Raw genomic sequence first — 25,025 nt, forward strand, 5'->3', positions numbered from 1 at the left:
GACTGGCAGAAAGTTTAAGACAGGCTTTTATAGCATGCCCATTATGGGTATGGTTAGGAGAAGGGAATGAGCTAATAGATTACAATTAGAATTCTTGTTTTGCCAGTTGTTTTTCTCTGGTTGAACAGCTCTATTTTCAACTGTCTTACCCATGGATGGGTGCGGAGGATGACGTGGAAGCCTATAAACTGAATACTTTTGTTTCCAGGACTACTTCATAAGTTAGCTTCTAGTTGGTACTGCAGTGGGATACATTAAGAAAACTAGAAGACGGGAAGAAGGGAAAGTGGGTTTCCCCGGCCCTGATTCTCAGGCAGCAGAGGCATTAGCCTGGAGACTGTGGCTTCTTAGCAGTAGTGCAGGTTCCTGGTTTTCTCTTCACTGTAGCTGTGCAGGGTTAACTGTAACAGCCGTGCATCAGTACCTCTGCAGTTCATACCAGATTCGGTTTGGAAGCAGTAGTAGTATCCTGTTCTTTAGTCCCTTGGTCCTTTCCGCTCTTCCCTCCCCTCAAACACCTTTATCACTAACTCCCTTCACTAAATCTCCTTCCATTTGACAAAATGTGAGTGTTCTTTTCTGACTAGTGTAGATATAAATACATAGCATGAATTGTGATTCCAGAAAACGAACCCTCAAAGATGAAATCTGGGATTTGCTATTGACTGGATTGTACTTGCACATGAAATAACCTCAAATGACAAGGGAAAATGAAATACTCAGAATCTATTGCTTGTAGTGGTTTGGGATAAGTTGCCTTCTAAAAGAAGGACTTAAGGAGACCAAATGTTGACTGCAACTAGTTTAGTAGTGGCGACTGAAAGGATTCTAAATTTTGTTGGCTGCTTCTGATTTCACTGGAGAATTATAGAAAGAAAATTTAAAAACTCAGTATTTCTCACTAGTGGAGGTGAGGATTTAGTAATATGGGTAACTGTGGAACCTCAGTGTTGTATACTTGGAACCAATGTAAGATCGTATATCAATAATACTTCAATAAAAGGAAAAAAATCTCAGCTCAGAGTTTAGTCAGAGAACCAGAGATCTCTACTGATGGCTCAGAAGGAATCTCTTATCTCCTGTAGCCTATAAACTCTGGACTAATACATCTGAGAAACAGATCCAATATTTGTTCCTGTGGGCTATAGAACTGCAATGTAATTAAAATTCACTACTTCATCAGGTCCCTTGCATAAAAGTTGGGGTGTTGATTTGTAAGAAATGGAACCTTGAGAAGGAGAATGGGAAAGGGGACATTGGAGAATACTCAGATGAATCTAAGGAATTTGAGCCCCTAAAACCACCTGAGTGTCCTTTGCTTCCAGAAGTTTCTTCTCCCCTATTTGAAGTCTCTGCCTTTCCCTTGCTTGAAAAGGATTTACCTTTGAAAAAGAATTACCAGCAATTACCTTACAGTACTTAGTTGTTCTTTCTCTTCTTGTTCCAGCTTTAACATTCATCTTGCCTTTAGGCTCATAATTAGAAATGGGTCCCAGAATATTCCAAGGGATTAACATTAAAAGAATAACACTTTGTCAGCTTATATTGGAAATACTTAGAGTATATGTGTGGGAATGGCTTTTCTGTGGGTAGCCTGAAGAGGGCTGAATATAATGGATGCTCTTGTTCAGAGGGGATGATGGGATTCCGTATGGCGCAGGCAGAGGCCTTAAGGCAATGTGTAATTGCTAAACATATATTTACATGTAGGGCAATAGTGACAATCAGTTTCAGTTTGCACAGGTTCTTTGGCTAGGTTTTCCCAATGTCCTTAAATATAAAATATTTCCGCAGCCTACATTATAATTGGTAAAGCTCTAGGACTGGGGAGACAAGACTGGTTTAAGTCTGCACAGAAGAGAGTCATATCTCTCTCTGAGTTTCCAGACATGAAGCAGTTTAAAGACCCAGGTCCACTGTGATGAAAGGAAAGCTGGGCATCCTTGAAGAAGGTCCCTGGGACACTATAATAAGTAAATGCTGTAAATCCTTTTCAAATCCTTCCCTAAAGGGATCTGAATCCATCTGCTAGGATGACTGTACTGAGGAAAGGGAAATTCCCCAACCTTTAGAACATTACAAATAAATGGCTCTGAATTGCTATTCCCTGATGTCAAATACCAGTGTAGTTCAACTAAACTGTATGGCGTTTTGGTCTGATTATATTTCACAGTGGGTAAAAAAAAGGCCCATGGACCCATATTATTGTGATTTTCATAGTCCTCAGATGCATAGTTGGAAATGACATTTTCAGCAATAGGTAGAATCCCTACCATGGATGTGGAACTGTGGATTGAAAACTATTATTGTAGACAGAACCAAGTGTAAGCCCTTGAAACTTCCCATCCCTACCAAAATATAAATTAAAAGCAATATTTAATCAAGGGGGAATCAGAGGTTGTTATTGTAAAAAACTTGAAAAATGTTAAAGTATTGATTCTTATCACCAACCTAATTAATATTGCCTCTTGTGAAAAAGGCAGGTGGATCTTGGAGAAAATGAGGTTTTGGATATGCAATCAGGTAATAAATAATTCCAATTATAAGTGCCAATTACAAGTTAGAAACACAAAGTGTGGTGCAAAACAATGTTGCCTTGGGAACATGGTGCATAGCTATTGATCTGGTATTTTTTTTTCTTTTCTATACCAATTTATAAGGAACATCTCACTTCTGTCTGGCAAGAACAGAAACACACCTTCACTCAGGGTTTTGTTAATTCTCATGTTCTGTCCACCTAGTCTGCAAAGACCTTGATTATGTCAACATTGTGTTGGACATAATAACGATCCATTATCTGGATCATAGCAAGCTTATTGATAATGATGATCAGAAAGTAGCAATTACTCTCCATGACTTGGGACAGTGATTCACAAAGTGTGGTCTCTGGACCAGTAGCAGCAATGCCACCAGGGAATGTGTTAATAATTCTCCAACCTCAGCTTCACCCAAAACCTTCTGACTCAGAAACACGGAGCGCACCAAGTGTTTTAACAAACCCTTCACACTATAGTTTGAGAATCACCGCCTTTGTAAAGCACACATGTGTGAGAAGGTGGGACATAAGCTTCTCAAAAATTCAAGGATCTGGCACCTTGTGGAGACTGAGGAGTCATCTTCTGGGGCATCTCCTCCAAGATAAAAGATAAGTCACTGTACCTTGCATTACTCAGCCCTCTTGAAGAGGTGCAATGCTTTGTGTTCCTCTTTGCATTATTGAGATAAAAATACCACATCTCAGGGTGTTGCTTTGAGTACTTCTGAGTAACTTACAAGGCTATCGAGATAGTGGAGCTCAACGATCTGCCACTTGGGCTTTATGACCAGCAGATTCAGTGGTTGTCCAAATGTCTGTCACAGATTGGGATGCTCTGTGGAGGTTTTGACATGCTCTAATAGGGGCTTCCAGGGCAGATCCCCAGGGCTTGTGGGGCGGAGGCTGAGCCGTCCTCTACAAACAACCACCCTCTCCGTGGAAACAGTTCCTGGTTTGCTTTTGGGCCCTGCTTGATCATTGGATAAATGAATCACCCATTGCAAACTGGGTATTATCTGATCCATCAAACCCTAAACAGGAGTACGGGCAGGTATTCTACCATTAAGTGGAAACAGGGTATATGATATGAGACTTGATCAGATCCTAAAGATTCCAGTAAGTTGTATGACCAGTGGCTCAGACTGTTATAACATCTACTTCTGCTTTATTGCTATATCATTCCTCTATCCAAACCTAACATCTCATTTGTGGGTAGTTTGGAGTAAAGCCATGGCCTTTCTGCAAGCAAGCACTGTGCCTTTGAGAAACAGCTCGTGACTTGTTTCCTTTCATCCATTGGTAGAAGGAGAAAAACTGAGACCTGGTTTACAGAGAGAGCTCCACATGATGTCTTGGTAGGAGATTGGTAGGCAGGAGGAAGGAGGAAGTCATTTTCCCCTAATTTTGGAGGTGCCTTGGAGCAGCTGGGAATGCCAGCGGACAGTGCCTATGCTGGCTTCTTGCTACATGGTGGCAGAGCAGTTCCAACCGCAGAAGCTGCAGTGCCTTTCACACCATCAGTGATAATGTGCGCGGGCCCCTCAGCAGGGGTGCAGGCCCGTGGGTTCCTGGTCAGCTACAGCAGTGGCAGCGGGTGGTAAGCGGCTTTCCCGTTGTGGCACAGTCAACCCTCTGCCTTCTACACTTACAACCCTTCTTATGTCATAACGAGCTCCCTGCATTCAGGCCCAGGCCCTCTCTGTTTGAAATTTCTAGAGTGGTTTCTGTTTTCCTGAATGGACATTGACTGATACACCTACAAATGTTCTTTCATCTTATTCTTACAGCTCTACTGAGGAAGCCGTTAGTATTTTACAAGGAGGCAAGAAGGGACTCAGAGATTTTAAGTAACTTCCCCAAAAGCATAGAACGTAATGAGCGAATCCATGAGGAAACACTAATCTGAACCTGGCTCTTCTGTAATTTTGTATAGAGTTTGAAACCACCATGTAACATGTCCTTTGTGGCCTGTAATCCCCAGGAGTAGGAGCTGTTGGGTGTTGCAATAGCTTTTCTGTTACAGCATGCAAGGTACAGCACATTCCTTAAGGCTTTGTTACCACCCCTTATAAAAATACCTCAGAAAATGACCTTACAGAGAAACAAGTAGATTTTATTAAGTAATGCAGATGAGTATATCTGAATAGTTTTGCCATTGAGTTTACCTTATGTTATAGCATTAGCCCTAGACTCCTAGATTAAGGTTTAAAGTGAGCAGCAGCCTCCTTCCCACTTACACTCTAATTTGTGTCTGTGTGTGTGTGTGTGTGTGTGGCTCCACAAATCTGAGGACTGGGGAGAATTAGAGCTGATCTTCAATGCCTAAGATATTTAATCTAGGAGCAAATATAAGAAAATGTATGAGGAACAGTGAGTCTGACAGTAAATCAGATTCTCTCTTTTCGTTTTCTCCCAGTCCCATAAACAGTACCAAGTAAGGTTATGTTATTATGATTATATAATTGGTGCCAAATACCGGTTCATTAATTTAATGGCTTTAGGTTCAGAGTTCAGCTCCAGAAAATTTTCAGTATTCCTGTTGACTTTTTTTTTTGAACCTGCCAAGAAGTGGGTTCCACACAAATCCTACTGTTCCATTGATGCTGGGGGCTGCCTGGCACTGATTATTGCACTGATGTTCATACACTTCCTGTTTTGAGAAAGCTTTGGCCGAATATCATGTAAAAATAAATTCATATAAAAGTCCTGGAAATGGGTAGGCAATACAGATTACTATCATTTCTCCATTGAGATGAGGAAGAGCAGATTTTCCTTGAGTTCAAAAGAGTTTGTGACAGAGCCCAGCGTGAATTCAGGTTCTCTAAACCCATGCTCTGAAATAGCTCCTAAAAGGAGGATGATAAAAAAGCATACATATCTGTTGATATTTCATCCAGAATGTTAACAGCATTCTGGTAGTGCTACCTTTATTCTCTAGAAATTTCCAACAAATAGCCATTACCGATAAAATTATTTTTAAAATAAACAACATTTTAAAAACATAAATGCTTTCATAGAAAAGGGTATGCTCAAATTAACAAAGCTTAGGACATTTCTCATCTGTCCAGTGGTTCCTGACCAGCTATTGAGAGAGGGTGGTCTTGCAGGAGCTGAACAAGTTTGTTGACTTGAGATAAAACATGATGTTCTGTTCCAAAATCATAGGGAAAAAAATGAATTAATTCAGAGTATTGTTTACTTGGTATTTGATTTTCCTTAAATCTTTGAGGGTTGCTACCATTTGTCTGCTGCTAGCAGAAGAGAAAAGGATTGACTAACAGACCAAAATGTGAAAGTAGAAACTTGAAATGTGATTTCCCCAAATATTATGTTGTGTGGGTCTGCTTGGGCTGTCGTAATGAAATACCACAAACTGAGTGGTTAAAACAACAGAAATTCATTTTCTCACAACCCTGGGGGCTGGAAGTCCATGATCAAGGGTCCAGCATGGTCCAGTTTCTGGGGAGAGCTGCCTTCCTGGCATATAGATAGCTGCCTTGTCCTCATGTGGCCTTTTTTTGTGAGGAATCTAATCCTATCAGATCAGAACTCCACCCTTATCACCTCATTTAACGTTAATTCCTTCCTTAGAGTCCCATCTCCAACTACCACCACCCTGAGGGTTGGAGCTCATGCCTTTTTGAGGGCACACAAATATTCAACCTTTAACATATATCTACAACCAATTCTCCTGAGAAGTTCAGATGTACACACAGAAGGCAAGTATATTTTGTGAGAGTAAAGTTTTTTCCTACCTTCAATAACATCCTTGTCTACACCACTATTTCATGATGATCTGAGATAAATGCCATCATTTTCAGGGCTTGGGTTTCCTCTGCATTTTTAAAGGACACTAGTAAATTTCAAATTCCTTGGTTGGTAGGACCTGTTACACTGCTGCCTCTTTGAAGATGCTCAAACAAATGAAATGATTTGTCCTGCTATTCATTTCACATATTTCTTAGAAGTTCATACAAGGTCCATATCTTCCCCATTTTTCCTGTGAAAGCAGCACAGTGTTGACTTTGAAGTCTAATTTATTTACTCCAAATATATTCATCCAAGGTAAAATTGGATAAACTACTCAACAGTTCTGTGCCTTATCAACACACAGGGATCCGGATAGCCCCCACACCATAGGGTTGGCGTGAGGATTAAATGAGATAGTCCATGTTCAATCCTAACTAAAGGGCTTGGTATCCTTCACTACTAATAGAAGGGACACAGACATAAAATACAGTTGAAACTAGTTGCATGGATTAAAATACTCTTTTTAAAATAAGAGAAGTCTAAATATTGGTGTCAGGGTTATGATGAGGCCAAACTGCCAAATCCATATTGTGATGCTGTATGATTGCTTTCATCCCAGCCAGCTGCTTCCCCCTGACCCGTGGGGATCCCAATTTAACATCTATATCTGTTCCTAAGCCCCCTAGATTTGACCTCTTACCTCATTGTTTGCACTGTCCTAAGCAATAAGAAAGTCAAAATATTGTTGTCAGTTTCTTTGTGAGTCTCAATTTATAGTGGCCACCAGGCCTCTTCTGCCCTCCCCTCTTTCCCGGCTTTCCTATTAAAGTGAAGTCACAATACTCATTAAACTCACCCCTGATGTCCAGGACACGTCGGGACTTTCCCATTGAGTGATCTGAATTCCACAGCAGGATGTTGCTGCTTTTCAGATGATGGCTTCAGCAGCTGCTGGCCTGGTCCAGCCTGTACAGCTGCAGTGGTTTCAGTTTTGACATTTTATCCTCAACAGATAGATTCTTTTCTCTGCTAGTAAAACTGAAAAATCCTAGGCTACCAAAATAAGGAGTGCCCAGGCAAACTGCCTTTTTGTCAAGGACCTTAACTTTTAGCTTGTTTTGCTAAAAAGGTGCAAGGCAAGGTGTAATGAGCATTAATAACATGCTCTTATGGTTCCATCCCACCTCACCCCAGATAAAAGTCAGTGCACTGCACATCCACATAATGCGCAATGAGTACGTAGGATGCCTGATTGCATTTAGAGAATCTGTGGTTTCACCTAGATCACTCCTTTTCAGCATTCCGGTCTTGCTTCTGGGAAGTCTTGGAGGCAGGCTAACTTTCGAAGCTGTTTTGAAAATGACCTTGTCTCTGTCTCCTCAGTCAGACCTCTTCAGGGAATATGTTGTTCTAGGACATCATGCTCAAGCCCATGCTGGGTACTCCAGAAAAGAAAAAAAGGAAAATTGATCTTCAAATAAGAATACTCAATTTCCCAGAAAAAATTATGATTAAAGGGGAGTAAATAAAGCAAAACTTACACAAGGGGAACATGTTCTAACATTGCCACTTAGCAATGCTAAAAGTCTCTATTTAGCCTATCTCTCTTCCCACACTACTTTCCTAGCATTGAATCCATCAGGGAAGAATTCAGATCTGGTTCTTGTTAGATCAGTGATCTCATCTCTGAATGGGGGCTTCCACGAACTCAGTTTCACCTCTTAACTGGCTTCTGTGTATTACTATTACAGGCTTGCTTTATGTCCAGAATATCTCTTTAATCCAATAAATCTCTCTTGAGTGCCTATTAATAACCACTAAGCACAGTGTTAAGTGCAGGGAATAGCTACATAAAGATGAGTCTGGCACAGTTTCTTCTTTAAGGAGTTCATGCCCCAGGAAAGCAATGGTTACATAAAGAAGCAATCACAAGACAGTAAATAGGTCCATGTAATCATAGGGGTCTGGATGTGGCAGAGGGAGAGTAAAATAAGGGAATTGGTTTAGGAGCCAGCAAAGGGTTAAATGAGGTCAGAGAGGCTCAAGAGTGGAGGTAGGGAACCCTGAATGGGGTTTGTGAGGTTGAACAGTTTTCCTGGTAGAAGTGGTGAATGTGTTATGGGAAAGGAGAATAAAAGGGAGCAGAATAAATTTTAGGGAGAGAGAAGAGCCGATGTCCAAGTATTTCAAAAAGCATAAGTTAGTATCCCATCCAAAATATAGGCAAATTTGCTGCTCCAGAGAAACTATAAAATGGAAATCAGTTCGTACTCAGGAATTTAATAACAAGACTCATATAGGTTGCAGAATTGTAGTGAGTGAGGGGACCATAGGGAGCTTCTGAATGAGCTGTCCTGGGTTTCAAAATGGGGCCTCACACAACACAGGCGTCCCGAAGAAGGTCTGGGCCAGCAGACCAAAGAGCTAGGTTCCACCTCCCCTCACCCATTACTTTACCCAGAGAAGAGTCTCAGTAGCCCTTGTGTTGGGCCTCTGGTTTTATGAATGAAGAAATTGGGGCCCAGAGAGGTTCAGTGACTCACTCAAAGTCCCCCAGCTAATTCATCACAGAGGTGAACCAGAAACCAGATTCCTGACTTCTGGTTCAGAGTTCTTCCCTTAAATCACACTATAGTGCCTCCTCCATATTCAAGCTGTCAATGAATTTAAACTTGCAGAACAATAGGAATTTTAAAATGAAAAGCATATGACCTGAGCACAGTACTTCTGGGCCGTAAGTATATCCATCGGACCCATTTCCACATCAGCATTGGTAGGAAAAGCTGCTCTTCGCTCCACCCAGTAGGTCAGAGAAGTACCCGTGGCTCTGTTACTGCAGAGACATTGGAAATGGTCAGAGATGTTACATGTGGTGTCCTTGTTATTTCTACACAGTGTCTTTCTGCTAGTGACACCTGTCGCTTCTTTTCCGTTGCCATTCCCCCTATACTCAAATCCTGGCTGCCATTTGAAATATCAGGACTTTTTTTTTCTTCCACTTTCAATCTTTTCAGTAGTCTTAGTTATCCAATCCATTATTGATAGGAGAGGAATGATTTAGAGAAGTAGATAAGAATTTATGAGGGTGTTTCTATTAACATTCTAGAAGTATGCTTCCATGTTTCCTTCTGAGACATTCTCTCTCATGGTTTTACCTAATCCTCATGTAAAAATATCATTTGGAGGAAGTTATACTAATATTCCTGGACTACGCACATCAGTTCAGTGGCAGCTTTTGGATTTTTGGTTCTCATTCATGAAGTCATCTATTTATTCACTTGAATACCTACTATGAGACAATCTGTGTTCAATGAAACAAAATGTATGACATCTTTGCTTTCTTGGAGGCTCTATTAAATAAAATATCTTGATTGTATCAATTACTTGTATTTTTACAGTTGTTTTAGATCTGTATGGATGTAACAGTTGGATGTTGATGGTCTATGAAAAGTAGTAATAAATATCTATGTCTTTATGACCCCAAACTGATAGATAAGTTAAATTGTTTTAGATTCTCATGGGGTATCATCTTAAATTAATTCCTGGTCTCTGGTCACAATCAAAGTTACAATGGAGGTTCACATTTGGTTTTAAGGCAAGTGATATAAACTAATGCACCTTAGGCCAGGTGCACAGACATTACTGTTATGGGCTGACTTGTGTCTCCCCAAATTCATGTGTTGAAATCCTAACCCCCAGTACCTTAGAGTCTGACTGTATTTGGAGATATGGACTTTAAAGAGGTAACTGAATTAAAATGAGGTTATGAGGGTGAGCCCTAATCCAATATGACTGGTGTCCTTCTAGAAGGATTATTAGGACATAAGGATTATTAGAACAAAAAAGGGAAGACCATGTGAAGACACAGGGAGAAAATGGCCACCTGTAGGCCAAGGAGAGAGGCCTCAGATAAAACCAGTCCTGCCAATACCTTGATCTCAGACTTTTAGCCTCCAGATTTCTGAAAAAAATAATTCCTCTTGTTTATTAAGCCACCCAGTCTGTGGTACTTTGTTATGGCAGTAATCACAAACTAATAAAATTACTTATATGAATAAGGGAAAAATCATGTTTTACTTTTTATTTTTAATTGAAGTATAGTTGATGTATGAAAACTGTGTTTTTAATCAGTTGAAATATATGAGGCTATGTTTTGGTAATAAGTCCTTCCCAACCCCCTATTCTCAGTGCCTTAGAAAAAAACAGTATCTTTAGCCCATGTCAATCCATTTCAGGTCAGTAGGGGGCTCTGCTCCGCCTTGTTCTCACGGGGGCTGACGGAGCCTCTGCGTGTGGAACGTCACTGGTCTCTGGTTATATTGCGAAGGAAAGAGCAAATTTCTGTTTGGTTTTAAAGGCTTCCACTAGGAAATAACACATAGCACCTCTACTCATATTCTACTAAAAGGGGGGATGAGAAGTGAGTGTAACCCTTACCACATGCCTGAATAGAAGACAACCTGAAATATCAGTGAATGATACCAGTGATTACTATGATACTTAACAGATTCTCTATGAAGATTTTCAGTGTTCAATAAAATAAAAACAAAAAAGCATCGAAGTTCAAGGGAAAAAAACTACCAAGACAATTGCTACAATTACTTGGACAACAAGCTCAATCATAACATCTCCTTTTTAGATCTAATGGTCATCATTGTTTCCAACCCTAGTTCACCATGTCACTAGAACAGTAAGAAGTATAGAAACAGGATGATATTGAAAAGAGGGGAGAATAAGCAGAATAATATTTATTGGTAGACCTACACTTACAGAATATCTTACAGAATGCCAGTCATATTACAAATTAGTTATCATTTAATTCATAGTAGTACCAAATAAAGAGCAGAATCATCTTGTAAATGAAATAATCTGAAGCTAAAAACATGTTAACTTGCCCCAGGGATGAGAGTCCAACTCCATCCAGATCCCAAGGCCTTGTTCCGTTCTTTACATTAGGTGTTTTTAAATCTTCAGTTGTGACCCATTAGTGGGTTATAAAATTGTGGCCAGTGTTCTGTTTTGTTTAAGTTAACCAATAGGAAGTATCAGTGATTTGCAAATGATAAGGATATTTCTTGAAACGAAAGTCCTTCCTGTGCACATTTGAAATAAATTGCTTTATTCCAAAGTCAAGAAGCGATTCCTGCATGTACCAAGCGTGAGGACCTTCTGTCCTTTCTCCCTCCTGCAACAGCACTTTGCCGCTTCAAAATGTCCTGGCTAAATCTGTGAAAAGGACGTATAGATTTCATTACAAGAGGTCGTGCAGTTTTTGATAGAAAAAGAACCCCATAGGGATCTTTTTCATTTCTTTACAGTCTGGAATTTTGAGAAGTATTCTTATTCAAAGAACATAAAATTAATGTGGAAACATCAGTTTTTTGTTGCTCTGTGTTCTTGAAGTATAAATTTGATGCATTGGGCTTGATTCTTCTCCATTAAGTTTGGAGTGCACCTCTAAACACAAAATCATTGCCTATACAGAAAAGATATGCAGTGACTGTGTAATAAATATTAATTGAATGGCATATACCACTGAAGTATGACTAAGATGGTGTTAGCCTATTTATCAAAAATCTAGATAACCTCTATGTAGATAATTCAGGAGATGTCATTGTGTGCTAATTTCTCACTAAGTCCATGTTTTCCCCTTCTTCCTGGGAACATAGCTAGGACATATCTCCCAGCTGCACTTGCAATTATATGTGGCTATATGACTATATGACTGAGATCTGGTCTACGCCATGTGAGTAGAAGTGCTGTGTTCAACTCCCAGGACTGGCCTATAAAAGCCTTCTGTGTGTGTCTCACTCACATCCTTTTATTTTCCCATCTAGCTGATCCCAGCTTGGCCTCGAAACCCGTATGCTGATGATAACAGAGCCTTGTCAGTCTAGTTCACTGTGCATAGTGGTATGAAAATCAGCAACCCCCCAGAGGTAGGTGCCATTTGAGTACTTTTATGTAAGCGTGATTTTTAAAAAGGAACATGTTTCTATTGTCTTCAAGTCATTATGCATTTTCGGGGTCTGTTCATTATAGCAAAGAGGCTACACTAATTAATACAGACTGGAAATGAATAGCCCAGATATGGAAAGTGATTCAGGTAAGATCTCTGATTAAGTCTATGCGAAGAGATCATTGCAACCAGGGAAAACTCTTTATTGATTTCCTATTGATGTCTTTCCTCAGATTTTATCAGACTCCTTGGGGGCTGTGACATTATAGGTCACTGATAATTAAATCACAGTTAAATATTCTATATACATAAAATACAGAATGCCCATTGAAGTATGAGAATGATGTAATGTGTTCTCAGAGAATCCAATTCAACATGTCTGAGCTTGTATTTAGCTGGACACATTTTCCTATGAGCAAGAAGAATGTGATCATTAGTTCTCAAGAGTATAATTTTAAGGTCACAGAAAAAAAGTCAAGAGCAATGGTCCAGCTCCCAGTGTAAAGTGTTTTCAAAGCCAGCATGCTTTGCTGGTCATTTTGACAGTATTTGTTCCTAAAATATTAGGTCATTTCAATACTCTTTTGCACAATAGAATCAACTTTCAGGGTCATTGATGATGAAGAAATGACATTTAGTGGTAAGATACAATTTCAGCGATACGGGTGAAAAATTGATGAAATTGTGATTTCTGTTATAACACATACATAGTATTTTCTAGACTTATGAAAAGCTCTTGATAATTAAATTAATTTATTCTTCATAGTAAGAACAGCTGATACCTTGCCTTTGAAGAGTGGTTTATCATTATCATCACATTTGTGCTTCACACTCTGCCTGTAATACAAGTAGAGATATTGTTAGGCCAGCTTCATAGATGAGAAAACTAAGCCCTAAAGAAGGGAAGCAATTTTTTCAAGGTCCCACAGCTGGTAAGATTTGGACTGAGTCTCCACATTGATCTATTTTTTTTTTTTTTTTTGCTTATACCATTCGCTTATACTGTATATGCTTTTCTGTATTTCACACCTTCTCAACAAACTCTCAGTCACACAAAATGAAGAATTAACAGGAAATAACAGGTCTATGGTATTTGGGAACTTGAGATTGAAAGGCTTCCCAGAGACCAGCAAAATAAATTAAGAGGCAGAACTCATAACTATGGCTTTATAGCTCACCATAATATATGTTCAGAGTGTGTTCAGAAGCTCAGAAAGAAAAATGAGCTAATAGATATAAAAGCATCTAACTTAGTACCTGACATCTACTGGGCCTTCAAAAACTAGTTGGAACCAAGTCCTCATTAAGTATGGTGTGTAAAACTATTTTGTCAAAACCTTCACTTTCTTGAGAAACTAATTTGCAGAAGATAAACTTTTGAATATTTATTACTCAAGGGTCATGGATCATTGCGAGGGAAAGTTAATAAAAGCTAGAGTCAGAACAAAGAAGGCAACCTCAGCCAGTTGGTTCCCTTTCAATCTCCAGAAATATAAACAATGACGAAGCAGAAGCAAAGAGGAAAATGTGTTTTTCCGAAAGCAATAAAATGTTAGGAAGCCTGACTAGTAATTCAGAATTATGGCACATGTATTTCTAACTGTGTGATTCTATTAGAATTTGAAATATAATATTTTTAAGGAAGCAAGGATATCTATGCCTTAATTCCTCAGTAACAGTTTTCTTCTTGAAACCGATTTTTATCTGACTCCAAAAATTTTATTGGTATCATCATCTCACAGCTGCTTAAACAGTCATTAGCCATTTTGCAGGGACAATGGCTTTATAGTAAAGGAGAAGCCCAGGCATCAGACATGAGGCTTCTAGGCCTGGCTAGGCTGCTCATGACTTGTGTTACCTTGGGCAACTCATTTTACTTCAGGAGAGTCTCAGTCTTCACACCTGAAAAATAAGTAGCTTGGATAAAGTGACTTAAGTGATTTTCCCCAAAGGCTACCATTTTCCAGACCAACTGTATTTCCTTGTTTTGTCTCTGTGCTGTTTTATAAATATTTTGAAAAATTCGAGAGATAAGGTGCTTCTTTCATGGCATTCAATCCTCTAATCAAAAAAGGCTTAATTTTATCTTTGTTTTATTGACTCAGGAATAAAATGCCCAAGGCATCTTCGGAGGGCTGTTTTTTAATTTTTTTTTTCAGTCTTTTGCTCTTGCTTCTCAGTCCTCTAATATCTGAATGTTTTTCATTTTAATTTTGATAGCAAAATTTCTGAGCATCTTCTGCTTTATTCTTTTCATTTGCACTGTCCCTACTTTGGCCTTCATAAGTCCTCAGACCCCCAAAGGGAAGAGGGAAACACTGCAGGGCGCGTGGGTGCTTGGGGAATATCTTTCTACAATGGGAAGCATGGGGAAGTGCCACATGCAAAAATTCTAATGAGTATAATCTCTCTCCCTATAATTTTTTGGATTTACAATGCAGTCTCCTAGGATAGGTGACAAGAAGTGCTAGTGCTCCTTTATGGATGAGCTCTAGTACATACTCAACTGCAGTAAAAAAAGATCTCTGGGCAGACATTTTTCTTGTGAGAAAACAGTAGCTATCTGATTACCCTTGAGTTGAAATTCAGTCCTTGAAGCTATTTGGATTTAATCTAAGATTCCTTCCTGAAAGTGGGTAGGAAAAGTAGAATGCTCCTGTTGCTTACATTGTTCAAGGACCTTGTTGTAATGATTTTATTTTCATACCAATGAAGCATTAAGTTTTATAAATACCTCAAATATTCAGCTTCCATTCTGAATTTGTATGCTACAGTATGTTATAGTTCCAGTCCTCTACTTGTTATAAAATACAACTCATCACAGACATTTTTTGAAAACTGGAGAATACTTTACTCTCTCCATCCATCTCTCTTATCTTCCTCCCCATTTTTCTCTCTTTCATCCTCTACTCTCTTCAAGAGAAGGCTGTAGATAGGAAAGAGTTAATTAATTGTTTTACCCCAACATGTGCTCATTTGTTATTTATTAAATGATTATCCGAATGAATGGATTAATAGATTTTGCTTATTTAACTAATTTTTTTAATTTAGTGATAGATTCTATGTTGATCAAATTTATTTATTCCATGTGTTGCACTTATAAAAAAAAGAATTATGCAAAAACATTATTCTAGCAGTTAGAAGATGAGTAGGAAGTCATCCCACTAAATAATTATAATACCACAGGAAAGAGAAGGAAAATTATATGCAATTACCAGTAAGACACCATTATAGATGGGGGCTGAAAATTAATAGGAAAGAAGTTATGTGAGTATAGTGATTGAGATACTGTATACTAAACTACCTGATGGATAAAAGAGAAGTTTTCAAAATGGGTATCAGTGATTTCCCTAACCCTTGAAAAAGTCAGTTAACGGATTATAATTAGGAGTGTACATGTGATTGTTTCACTGGAATAATGTACAAGGATAGACTACCTTCACCTCCTGCCCCATGACAATCCCTTTCTTTAGAACTTGCTTTACCACCTGAAATCGGAGTCAGCTATTTGTAGGTTCATCCAGGAAACGTCCTGGCAATTAGAAGTCAATCTGATTTTCTTTAAAATATTATATCCATTGTTCCAGGCTCAAATGTGAATCTCTCTCATTAGATACCAATCTCTCTCTGAACATTTTATCAATTATATTCTGCTATTGTTTAGAGCCATTTATGTGTGTGGCATAAATCATTGTGAATAATATCATTACGAATATCATTATCATTATGAATATTAATAATACCCAACATTTGTATAATGGTTGATAGTAGCAAAACAAATTGGGTCCTGCTCACAGAATGCAGCCTACAGACATGTTTTGTTGGCACACACTATATAATATCATTTTGAACTGATTGCCAATATTTTAAAGGGTATATTTTAATAAAAAATCCAGATTTTTAGTTTTCTTGAGAAGTTGGGTGATCTGGCAACACAGGGATCTCATTGTCAGTATGGGGATTGTTTGATGACAATAATTGTTCAAAGCTGAGCATTTTTCCCCCCACTTTAGATGGTATGTCAGTTCTCTACAGTTTCTATTCTGTCTGCTTCATTCATTTTTGGTACTTGCCAAGCACTTCAAGAATTTTAGTTTAAATTTTGACTTTTAATGATCAAAGTACACTATCATTTTATCACTACAGATACATATGATATATAGAGAGTAGGTATTCAATAGACAAGGAAATTGAAGACTAACAGGTTTATTAAACTAAGGTCAAATAATTAGTCAACAATTTTTTTTGGAGCATATTTTCTGACTTTACATTCCTATCTTTCTACTCAATGATGCCATATATGGGGACTAAAATATAATGATTTCTAAAAGTCTTCAAATTTCAGTTGATATAAAAATCAACAGGTTTGTTTGTGTATGGTTTTATTTAAGCATTTTAAGTAATATACCTTGTGAATTTCTACAAAAATGCCTGCTTGGATTTTGATTGAGATCAAATCTATAGATCAGTTTAGGAAGAAATAACTTTTGACAATACTGAGTCTTTCAGTCTATAAATATAGTATGTCTCTCCTTTCAGTTCACTCTTCTTTAATTTATCGTAATAAAGTTTTATAATATTTAGTGTATTGGCCTTTTTATATTTTATTGAATGTGTTCCTATTTCATATTTTTCATATTATATTAAATGACATTTTTATTACAATTTCCAACTGTTCATTATTTGCATGTAGGAATAGATTTTTATACACTGATCCTGCATCTTGAAGATTTGCTACTTTTACTTGTTAGCTCTAGAATCTTTTTTGTAGATTTATTATTGTTTTTTACATACATGATCATGTCATCAGTGAATAAAGAGAATTTAATGTTTTTATTTCCTAATCTTTATGCATATTATTTCTTTTTCTTGTGTTGTAACACTGGCTACTACAACTTTTAATAGGAGTGGTGACAGAGGACATCATTAGTTTGTTCCCAACTTTAATGAGGTAGCATTTAGTCTTTCACAATGAAGTGATAACTAGGTTTCTCATAGATTCCCTGTAACATGCTGAGAATATGTACCCCTAGTCTTAGCCCTGCTGAGACTCTTAAACTTTGTTAGTTAGGTCCAGATCCTCATTTAATCCAGGACTGATTTAATACTTCCTCCTGAAGAGAAACTCTCTGAGGACTGTACTGATGACCCATGTATTAGTCAGTTTTTCCTCTTTGGTTGATGGGAACATGAACCACTCTCAGGTCTATGTGAGCTACTGGAACTGTTTATCTTTTGTTTTTTTCACTGGCTCTTTCCCTGGCCTTGGGAGATTTCTTCTCATGCATGCTCAGATCAGAACTCAGCCAAAGAGTTAAAGGAATCCTTCAGGTCTCTGGAGTCGTCTTTCTGTGCAGGAAGTTTCCAGTAGCCTGCCCTACAAATCCTATTAAATCAAGGCTCCCTGAATTCTGCTCTCTAAATCTTTAACTCACCACAGTCTTAAGGCTCTGTTTTGGCTCCTTCTCCAGTGTTGCTGCCTGGTACTCCTCGGAGCAGCCCTCCAAGCAGTAGTTGGGCTAGTCATCGGGTTGACCTCATTTGTTTCATTTTCCTCAGGGATCACACCCTGTCCTGGCCTGTTGTCTAATATGTAAAATTGTTGTTTATGAATTCTGTTCAATTATCTAGTTCATGGAGGGAGAGTAAATCCAGTACCTGTTATTCTAACATGGCCAGAAAGAGAAGTCATTTTGGTTTAGTTTTAAGGTAGAAATACAGCAATAGCTTAGAGACCTAGAATGCTTATGCATATTTGCCATTTTTCTAATATTCTATCTAAGAATACTTTATTTTGGGATGGGCCATTACCAATGCAATGTTGTTAGATGTACTGACTTATTCTTTGGTGTATACAAATGGATTAAGGCCTTGAAAATGGAGTATTCCGCAAACCTGAAAAAGAGGTGCCAACTTTCTTAGAGATCTGTATCATCATAATGAGAATCTAGTTGCCTAGTGTAGACTTAAGTTAAGAGCTCTTTTTTCACATTGGCTAAGTGAAAGGAAACTAGCATAATTTTGATTAATGGCTCCTTTGTAGTTAACAGAGCACTTATCTTAAGTGAACCTTTATCTTCATTGGAGATTAGGGTAAAGAGTATTCTGTAGTCTGGATTCCTAAGTAGTTTGTTCATAAAAGAGTTTAATTGTTCAGTGTATGATTCTGAGCAAATAGGACTCAGCAGTAGTTGGGAAACAGGAGAAGCATGGGAAGATGGGAAGGAAGGAAGACTTTCAAAGAGCAAAAGAGAGATTAAGAGATAAGACACTGAAGTTTGACTGCTGTCGTGGGCTGTGTTGTATTCCATGGAAAGATACATTGAAATTTTAGCCCCTAGAATCTTCCTAGAATGTACAGGGTGTTTACAGATGCCATTACTGAAGATGAAGTCATACTGGAATAGATTGGGTCCTTAATCCAGTATGACTAATGTCCTTTTAAGAAGAGTAAACACAGAGGACACACAAAGATGGTCATGTGAAGATGGAGGCAGAGATTGGGATGATGAACCTATAAGCCAAAGAACACCAAGGCTGCCAGTCACCAGCTCAAGGTAAGACCAGGCAGGGAGCCTTCCTCAGAGCTGACAAAAGAGGATGGCCCTGCTGCAGCTGATTTTAGGCCTCTCGCCTTCAAAACTGTGAAACAGTTCATCTCTCTTGTCTTAAGCCCACCCACTTTGTGGTGCTTTGTTAATGCATTACCCTAAGAAACTACACAAACACACTAACTTGAATTTTGGCTTTGCTGCTTATTCTTCTTTAATCTTGGGCAATTATTTTATTTTCTCAAAACTTGAAGTTCCTTAATTGTAAAAATGAAAAGAAAAAAAGGAGATATGGTCCCAATCTTACAATACTGTATAATTAAAAATATTGTATGTAAAGCACTTAGTATGATGCCTGGCAAGGAGTAAGCATTTAATAAATTTGAGCTAATGTTAGCTTGAAGGAAGAAAAACAATAAATTGTACTTAAAAATATGCCTACAGTAGACTTTGATAATTACAATGCCAAAGGCATAAGATTAAGGAGTGTTATATAATGAATGAACATTATGAAGACCTCTTAAATCCAGTCAGTTCAGAGATATAATAAAACGATGAATCTGTCTGTCCATGCATCCAACCATTACATATCTGCTCTCTATCTGAGAATTTGTCCAAATAACCAATTTCAGCGTTTTTCCGGAAGGAAATCTAAGAGTAACAATTTAGCACTATTTTTGCCCAACTGAATTAAAACTTAATTTTGTGTTAATTCTCTGTGGATCTGTTTACTTTTCTTTTCATTTTTCAAAACTATTCTACAGATCCTTATAAAATGACATAAAATACCTTGCTCAAATCATCTATTTTATGCCTTATAGTAGAGCAAGTCTAGACATATCAGAAATAATTGGACCAAATGTTACTCTGGAAGCCTAGGGGAACTTTATTTAAAAAGAAGTGAGAGAGAGAGAGAAAATGAGATCAGCTCTGACATTCAAAATGAGGAAAGATTTTTACTCAGAATTGTATTCTAGTGTAATGAGATCTGAACGGTGGGGTGAAAGAAGGGTGATGCTGCAGTGGAGTATTTCTCACTATTAGAAGATCTCCACAACCCTTCTAATTGCTATTCCAGGCTTTCTGGCTTCTCTTGTCCATTAGTTTTTATTTACATGTACATTTATACAAACATAAATCCCTGTGCACTCACATACACCAATCCCACCCAAATTTTTAACTACTTGTTTACATGTTATGTAAAAAGAACTGGCAAGGAGGTTCGAAAGGAACAGATGAAGATTGCGAGTCGGGGGATAATAGTGAAATCATTAGGAATTAACAATAGCCTGCAACAGAGAGAAGACAAAAAGGGAACACAGTAAGCTCAGATAATCAGAAACAGAAAGTTGTCAGAATTTTAAAAACCCAACAAACAAGAAGTAGACCCACAAATACAGATGATCAAGTGTTGCTTACCATAGGGAGGTGGGGTGGAGGGATGGGCAAAATAGGGAAAGGGACTAAAGAGGTACAAACTGCAAACTGTAAAATCAGTTAGCCATAGGAGTAGAAGTACAATATAGAGAATAGAACCAACAATATTGTAATATCTTGGTATGGTAATAGGATAAGCACTTCTAGTAATGTATATAAGTATCAAATCACTATGTCATACATCTGAAACCAATATCATATTGTTTATCAACTTAATTGCAATAAAAGGGAGCTGTCAAAAGGAGTATGTACATAACAGCACCTTCACAATTATTTTCCCTATCATATATTAATATACAAATGAGTATACCCATGCACATGGATAAAATTATATTCCTTATCCCATTGTGAGAAAGTTGAGACCAAGTAAAAATGTTGAGTTGTATTTGCATCTATCTTCAAAATCCATCTCTACAGAGAGACTTTGAAAAAAAGAAAATTTTGAAATGTCATTCTTCTCTTTTCTATACTTGATATCATTAACATATAACTGTATTATTTACAACATAATGATTTGATATATGTATATATTGCAAAATAATTACCACAATGTTTAGTTAGCATTGATCACCACAGTTACAATTTTCTTTCTTGTGATGAGAACTTTTAAGTCTACTCTCTTAGCAATTTTTAAATATGCAATATAATATTATTAACTATAGTTACCATGCTGTGCATTATATCCCCAGATCTTCTTTATAACTGAAAGTTTGTAGCTTTTGACCACCTTCACCCATTTTGCCTATCCCCCACCACCTCTGGCAACCACCAAACTGTTCTCTGTATTTATGAATTTGTACTTTTTTAAAATATAGATTCATTTTGTATGTAAATTGTATATATAAATGAGATAATAGAGTATTTGTCATTTTCTTATTTTATTTAGCGTAACTCCTTCAAGGTCTATCATGTCACAAATGGCAAGAGTTCCTTCCTTTTTATGGCTGAATAATATTCCATTACTTATATATCATTATGTGTGTGTGTATAATTCATTCATTTATGGACACTTAGAATTGTTTCCATTTCTTTACTATTATAAATTATGCTGTGATGGACATAGATGTGCATATGTCTTTTTTGAGATAGTGATTTATTTCCTTTGGATAAATAGCTAGAAGTGGTACTGCAGGGTCATATGGCATTTCTATTTTCAACATATTGAGGGGCCTCTACTGTTTTCCATTGTGGCTGCACCAATTTACACTCCCATCAGTAGTGCACAATTGTTCCCTTGTCTCCACATCATCACCCATATTTATTATTTCTTGTCTTTTTAATAACAGCCATTATAAAAGATGTGAGGTGGCATCTCATAATGGTTTTGATTTACATTTCCTTCATGGCTAGCGATATTGACCACCTTTTCATGTATCTGTTGGCCATTTGTATATTTTCTTTGGAAAAAGGTCTACTCAAATATTTTGCCCATTTTTCATATGTATTTTTTGTTGTTATTTAGTTGTATGAGTTCTTTACATATTTTAGATATTAACCCCTTTTCAGATTTATGATTTGTAAGTATTTTCCCCCATTCCAAGGTGCCCTTGAATTCCATTGGTGGTTTCTTTTGCGGTACAGAAGCTTTTTAGTTTGACGCAGTCCACCTCCTTCTTCTCTTCATGACACTGTTTTAGAAAAACCATAAAATGAGTCCCAGGAGTTGAATCTGCTATTAACTATGTTTCATTTGGCTTGTTCATATTTCAGTCATTTCCACAAAAGTGAGGATTTAACATGAAGATCTGATTTTTTAAATTACTTTTTTCAAAACATCAGAATAGCAACACTGGGTTCGGATTTCCACATAGCAATCAACTGTGGCTAAGAAGTGAAGTGACTGACTCCTCATTAGCCAGAGGATCCACTCTTTTCCTTACTATATTCCCACCTGCTGTTTATATTAATTTATGGTCCTTGCTGGCATTTATGCTTATAACTTCTCTTGCACAGCAGTGATTGTGACCTAAAAGGGAAATCTACTGGTGTTAGCACAGGCACAACTATCACAAGTGGGTCTCTAGCAAACCTAAAGGGAACAGTAGAGTTTTTAAAAATGTACTTATGTATTTGTTCACCCATTCACTTCATTATGTGCAAACAATTGCACAAGCTGTTGGTCAAAAAGATTCACAATCTCCTTCATTTCAACAAACTTGGAAACCAGTGGGATGAGCTGGATATGTAAATAAACAACTATAATGTGATAAATTCATTTGGGAGAAAAGTGTAACATGTATTTGTGAGGTGTTCTGAAGCCTATAAGAGGTATATCTAATCCATATTTCATAAGCTCAGTAAAGGAATTCTATAGAAGTGTCATTGAGTTGATACATTTTTGTGACATTTTTAGTTTTGAATTTTAAAAAATTTAGTTGTTCTGATGTGTGAGAAACAGATCAAAGAGTTCCAAGATTAGAATGAGAAGTTCAGATATGAGCCTAATGGAACAATACAGGAGAGACAAGAATATGACATGGATAGGGTAGTGTCAGTGGTTATAGAAACTGAATGGATTTGAGAAATATTTATGGTGTGGAATTAACTGGATTTGATCATGGATATAGGCTGTGATGGGTATAGGCAGTGAGGCATAAAATCTGCTAAAGATTCTGTTCAGATTTCCTGTATAGGCAACTAGTACAACTAATAGTGGGACTATTTATGGTGATAGAAGATACCAGAGAAACAGAAGATTCTGGTAAACAGTGATGTGTTCATGTATAATATGTTGAAATTTAAAGCATCTATGAAACTACCAAGTCGAGATACCCGGTGGAGTATTATTGGATATGTGGATTCTAGCTGAAGGGAAAGATCAGGGATTTTTGGATTTATTCATCAAGAGATTTGAAGTACTAACAAGACTGGTGTAATGATGAACCAGTATTAACTAAATGAGAAAGAAAATGGAGATAGGAGAAAGTAGAAGGGTCGAATGACTGCAGGTCCCTGTGAAAAGAACCAAAAATATATAAATAAGAGGAAAACAGCACAGAGGTATAATTAGGAAATGAGGGGTCTGAAAAACAGAAAAGAAAATGAGGGGTCTATGATGAAGACTGCAGAAGTGGAGCATTCCGGTTAATGACCAAGTCCAGGACATGGCCAGAAATTTTCTGTGGATGTTTAAAACAGAGTAGAAATGAAGGTTTCTGGAAAAGTAAATGTGAATAAACTGGGAGGTCAGTGTTAAATAGCTCAAGAGGAAGTTACAGTTATTGGAAATGAGGCCCTGGGGATGGAGAAGAAAACATTGAACCAGGCATTGTAGACTTGGTAGAGAAAAGGAACCTGGTAACACAAAAATCAGAGATTGCAAACTAGATAGACAAGTTACATGAACTTCAAGGAAGCATTTAGAGGAAGAATAAGGGAGTTGGTTCTGAAACGGGCAAAAGAGAATGAGAAGAACATGGATGTATTTAGGCATATGTAAAAAAGCTTCTTAGGATTTCTGGATAATAAACATTTCATTCACAATGAATGTGAAATTATTTCATTATATGCTATTTTCCACTTTACACATATCTTTATGTTGACTTACACATAGATCTATGTTTTTGTATTGAAGATTTCATAATTATTTCACTTTTATGAATAGAGTACCAAAATACATGTTCTCTCATGATCTTCCAAATTTAAATAATGTTTCCATTTTCCTAGCTTCGAAATGAACTCATCAGCCATTGAAATTTCCATATGGTCACAAATTAGTCCACATTGTCACCAGAGTGCTGGAAAGAAGATGAAAGCTAACGGTTTTGAAAAATTGTTTCAAATTAGATAGGCTTCAAAAATGTAATTTCACAATATTTATTATTTCAAACCATTTGAAGGGTTTTTACTGTCTTATTTATTATGCTAAGTTGTTTCTGTGATCAGGAGATCTCCCAAAGGAAATACTTTCTTGTCTAAATAAATTTAGTCAAGTCCAAAATGTACAGTTGGGCTTCACTTCACAGGTTTTAATAACCGTCAAGTCTGAAAGCAAATTTTTTTTTTAAAATCAGTAAAAGTCACAGATGACGGAAACAGTACCAACACCTAGGGTGCACCAATTAAGTAGATACTCCTTAGTGACATTTAAACCTCCCACTAATGATGTTGTACTAATTTGAATTCATCTAGGTGTTTTCATTTCCTGGGATAAAACTACAGAAAGGGGAAATTATCCTTCTCATTTCCCATGTTTGTAGATCCCTGTCATTTCCTTTTCTTTTTCATGATCACTTGCCATACTGGACTCCAATCAACCAAGTTTTTTTGCCTTGAACATACAGTCCTCCTTACCCAGGCTTGTTCACCAACTTATGCCTATTTCCTTCTTCAAAAGTCTTACTTCATCTGGGATCACTCATCTGGGAGGCTCTCAATAGATTAACTGCACCTAATTGAATGCATGCTTCCACTTGCTGATATGGAATAATATTTGTTTCACTGCTCATCTTATTTATGTGACTTTTATCCAACCTCTTTAACAGATTGGCACATGGTGATGCTATAGAACAATCACAATATTATTTAATGGTAGTTTTATCTGTGGGTTCTTTCCACCAGACTTACCTCTTTGTGAGTAGGAGATAAGTCTCTTATCTCTACATCCCTCACTCCCATCACAGTACTCTGATTCGTGATAGACAGCCCTATCACAGTTGCGGCCTTGTACTATTCATCCTTGGTTATATTTTGTTGTCACTCTTTGGTTTCACTCTGACAAGCAGCCTAGCTGATTACAGTTTAAATAGGACCAGATATAGCAACATAGGACCCCTTTGTCTAAATGTGCACA

This window comes from Manis javanica, chromosome 11 (genome assembly GCF_040802235.1).
Source record: "Manis javanica isolate MJ-LG chromosome 11, MJ_LKY, whole genome shotgun sequence".
Lineage (NCBI taxonomy): Eukaryota > Metazoa > Chordata > Mammalia > Pholidota > Manidae > Manis > Manis javanica.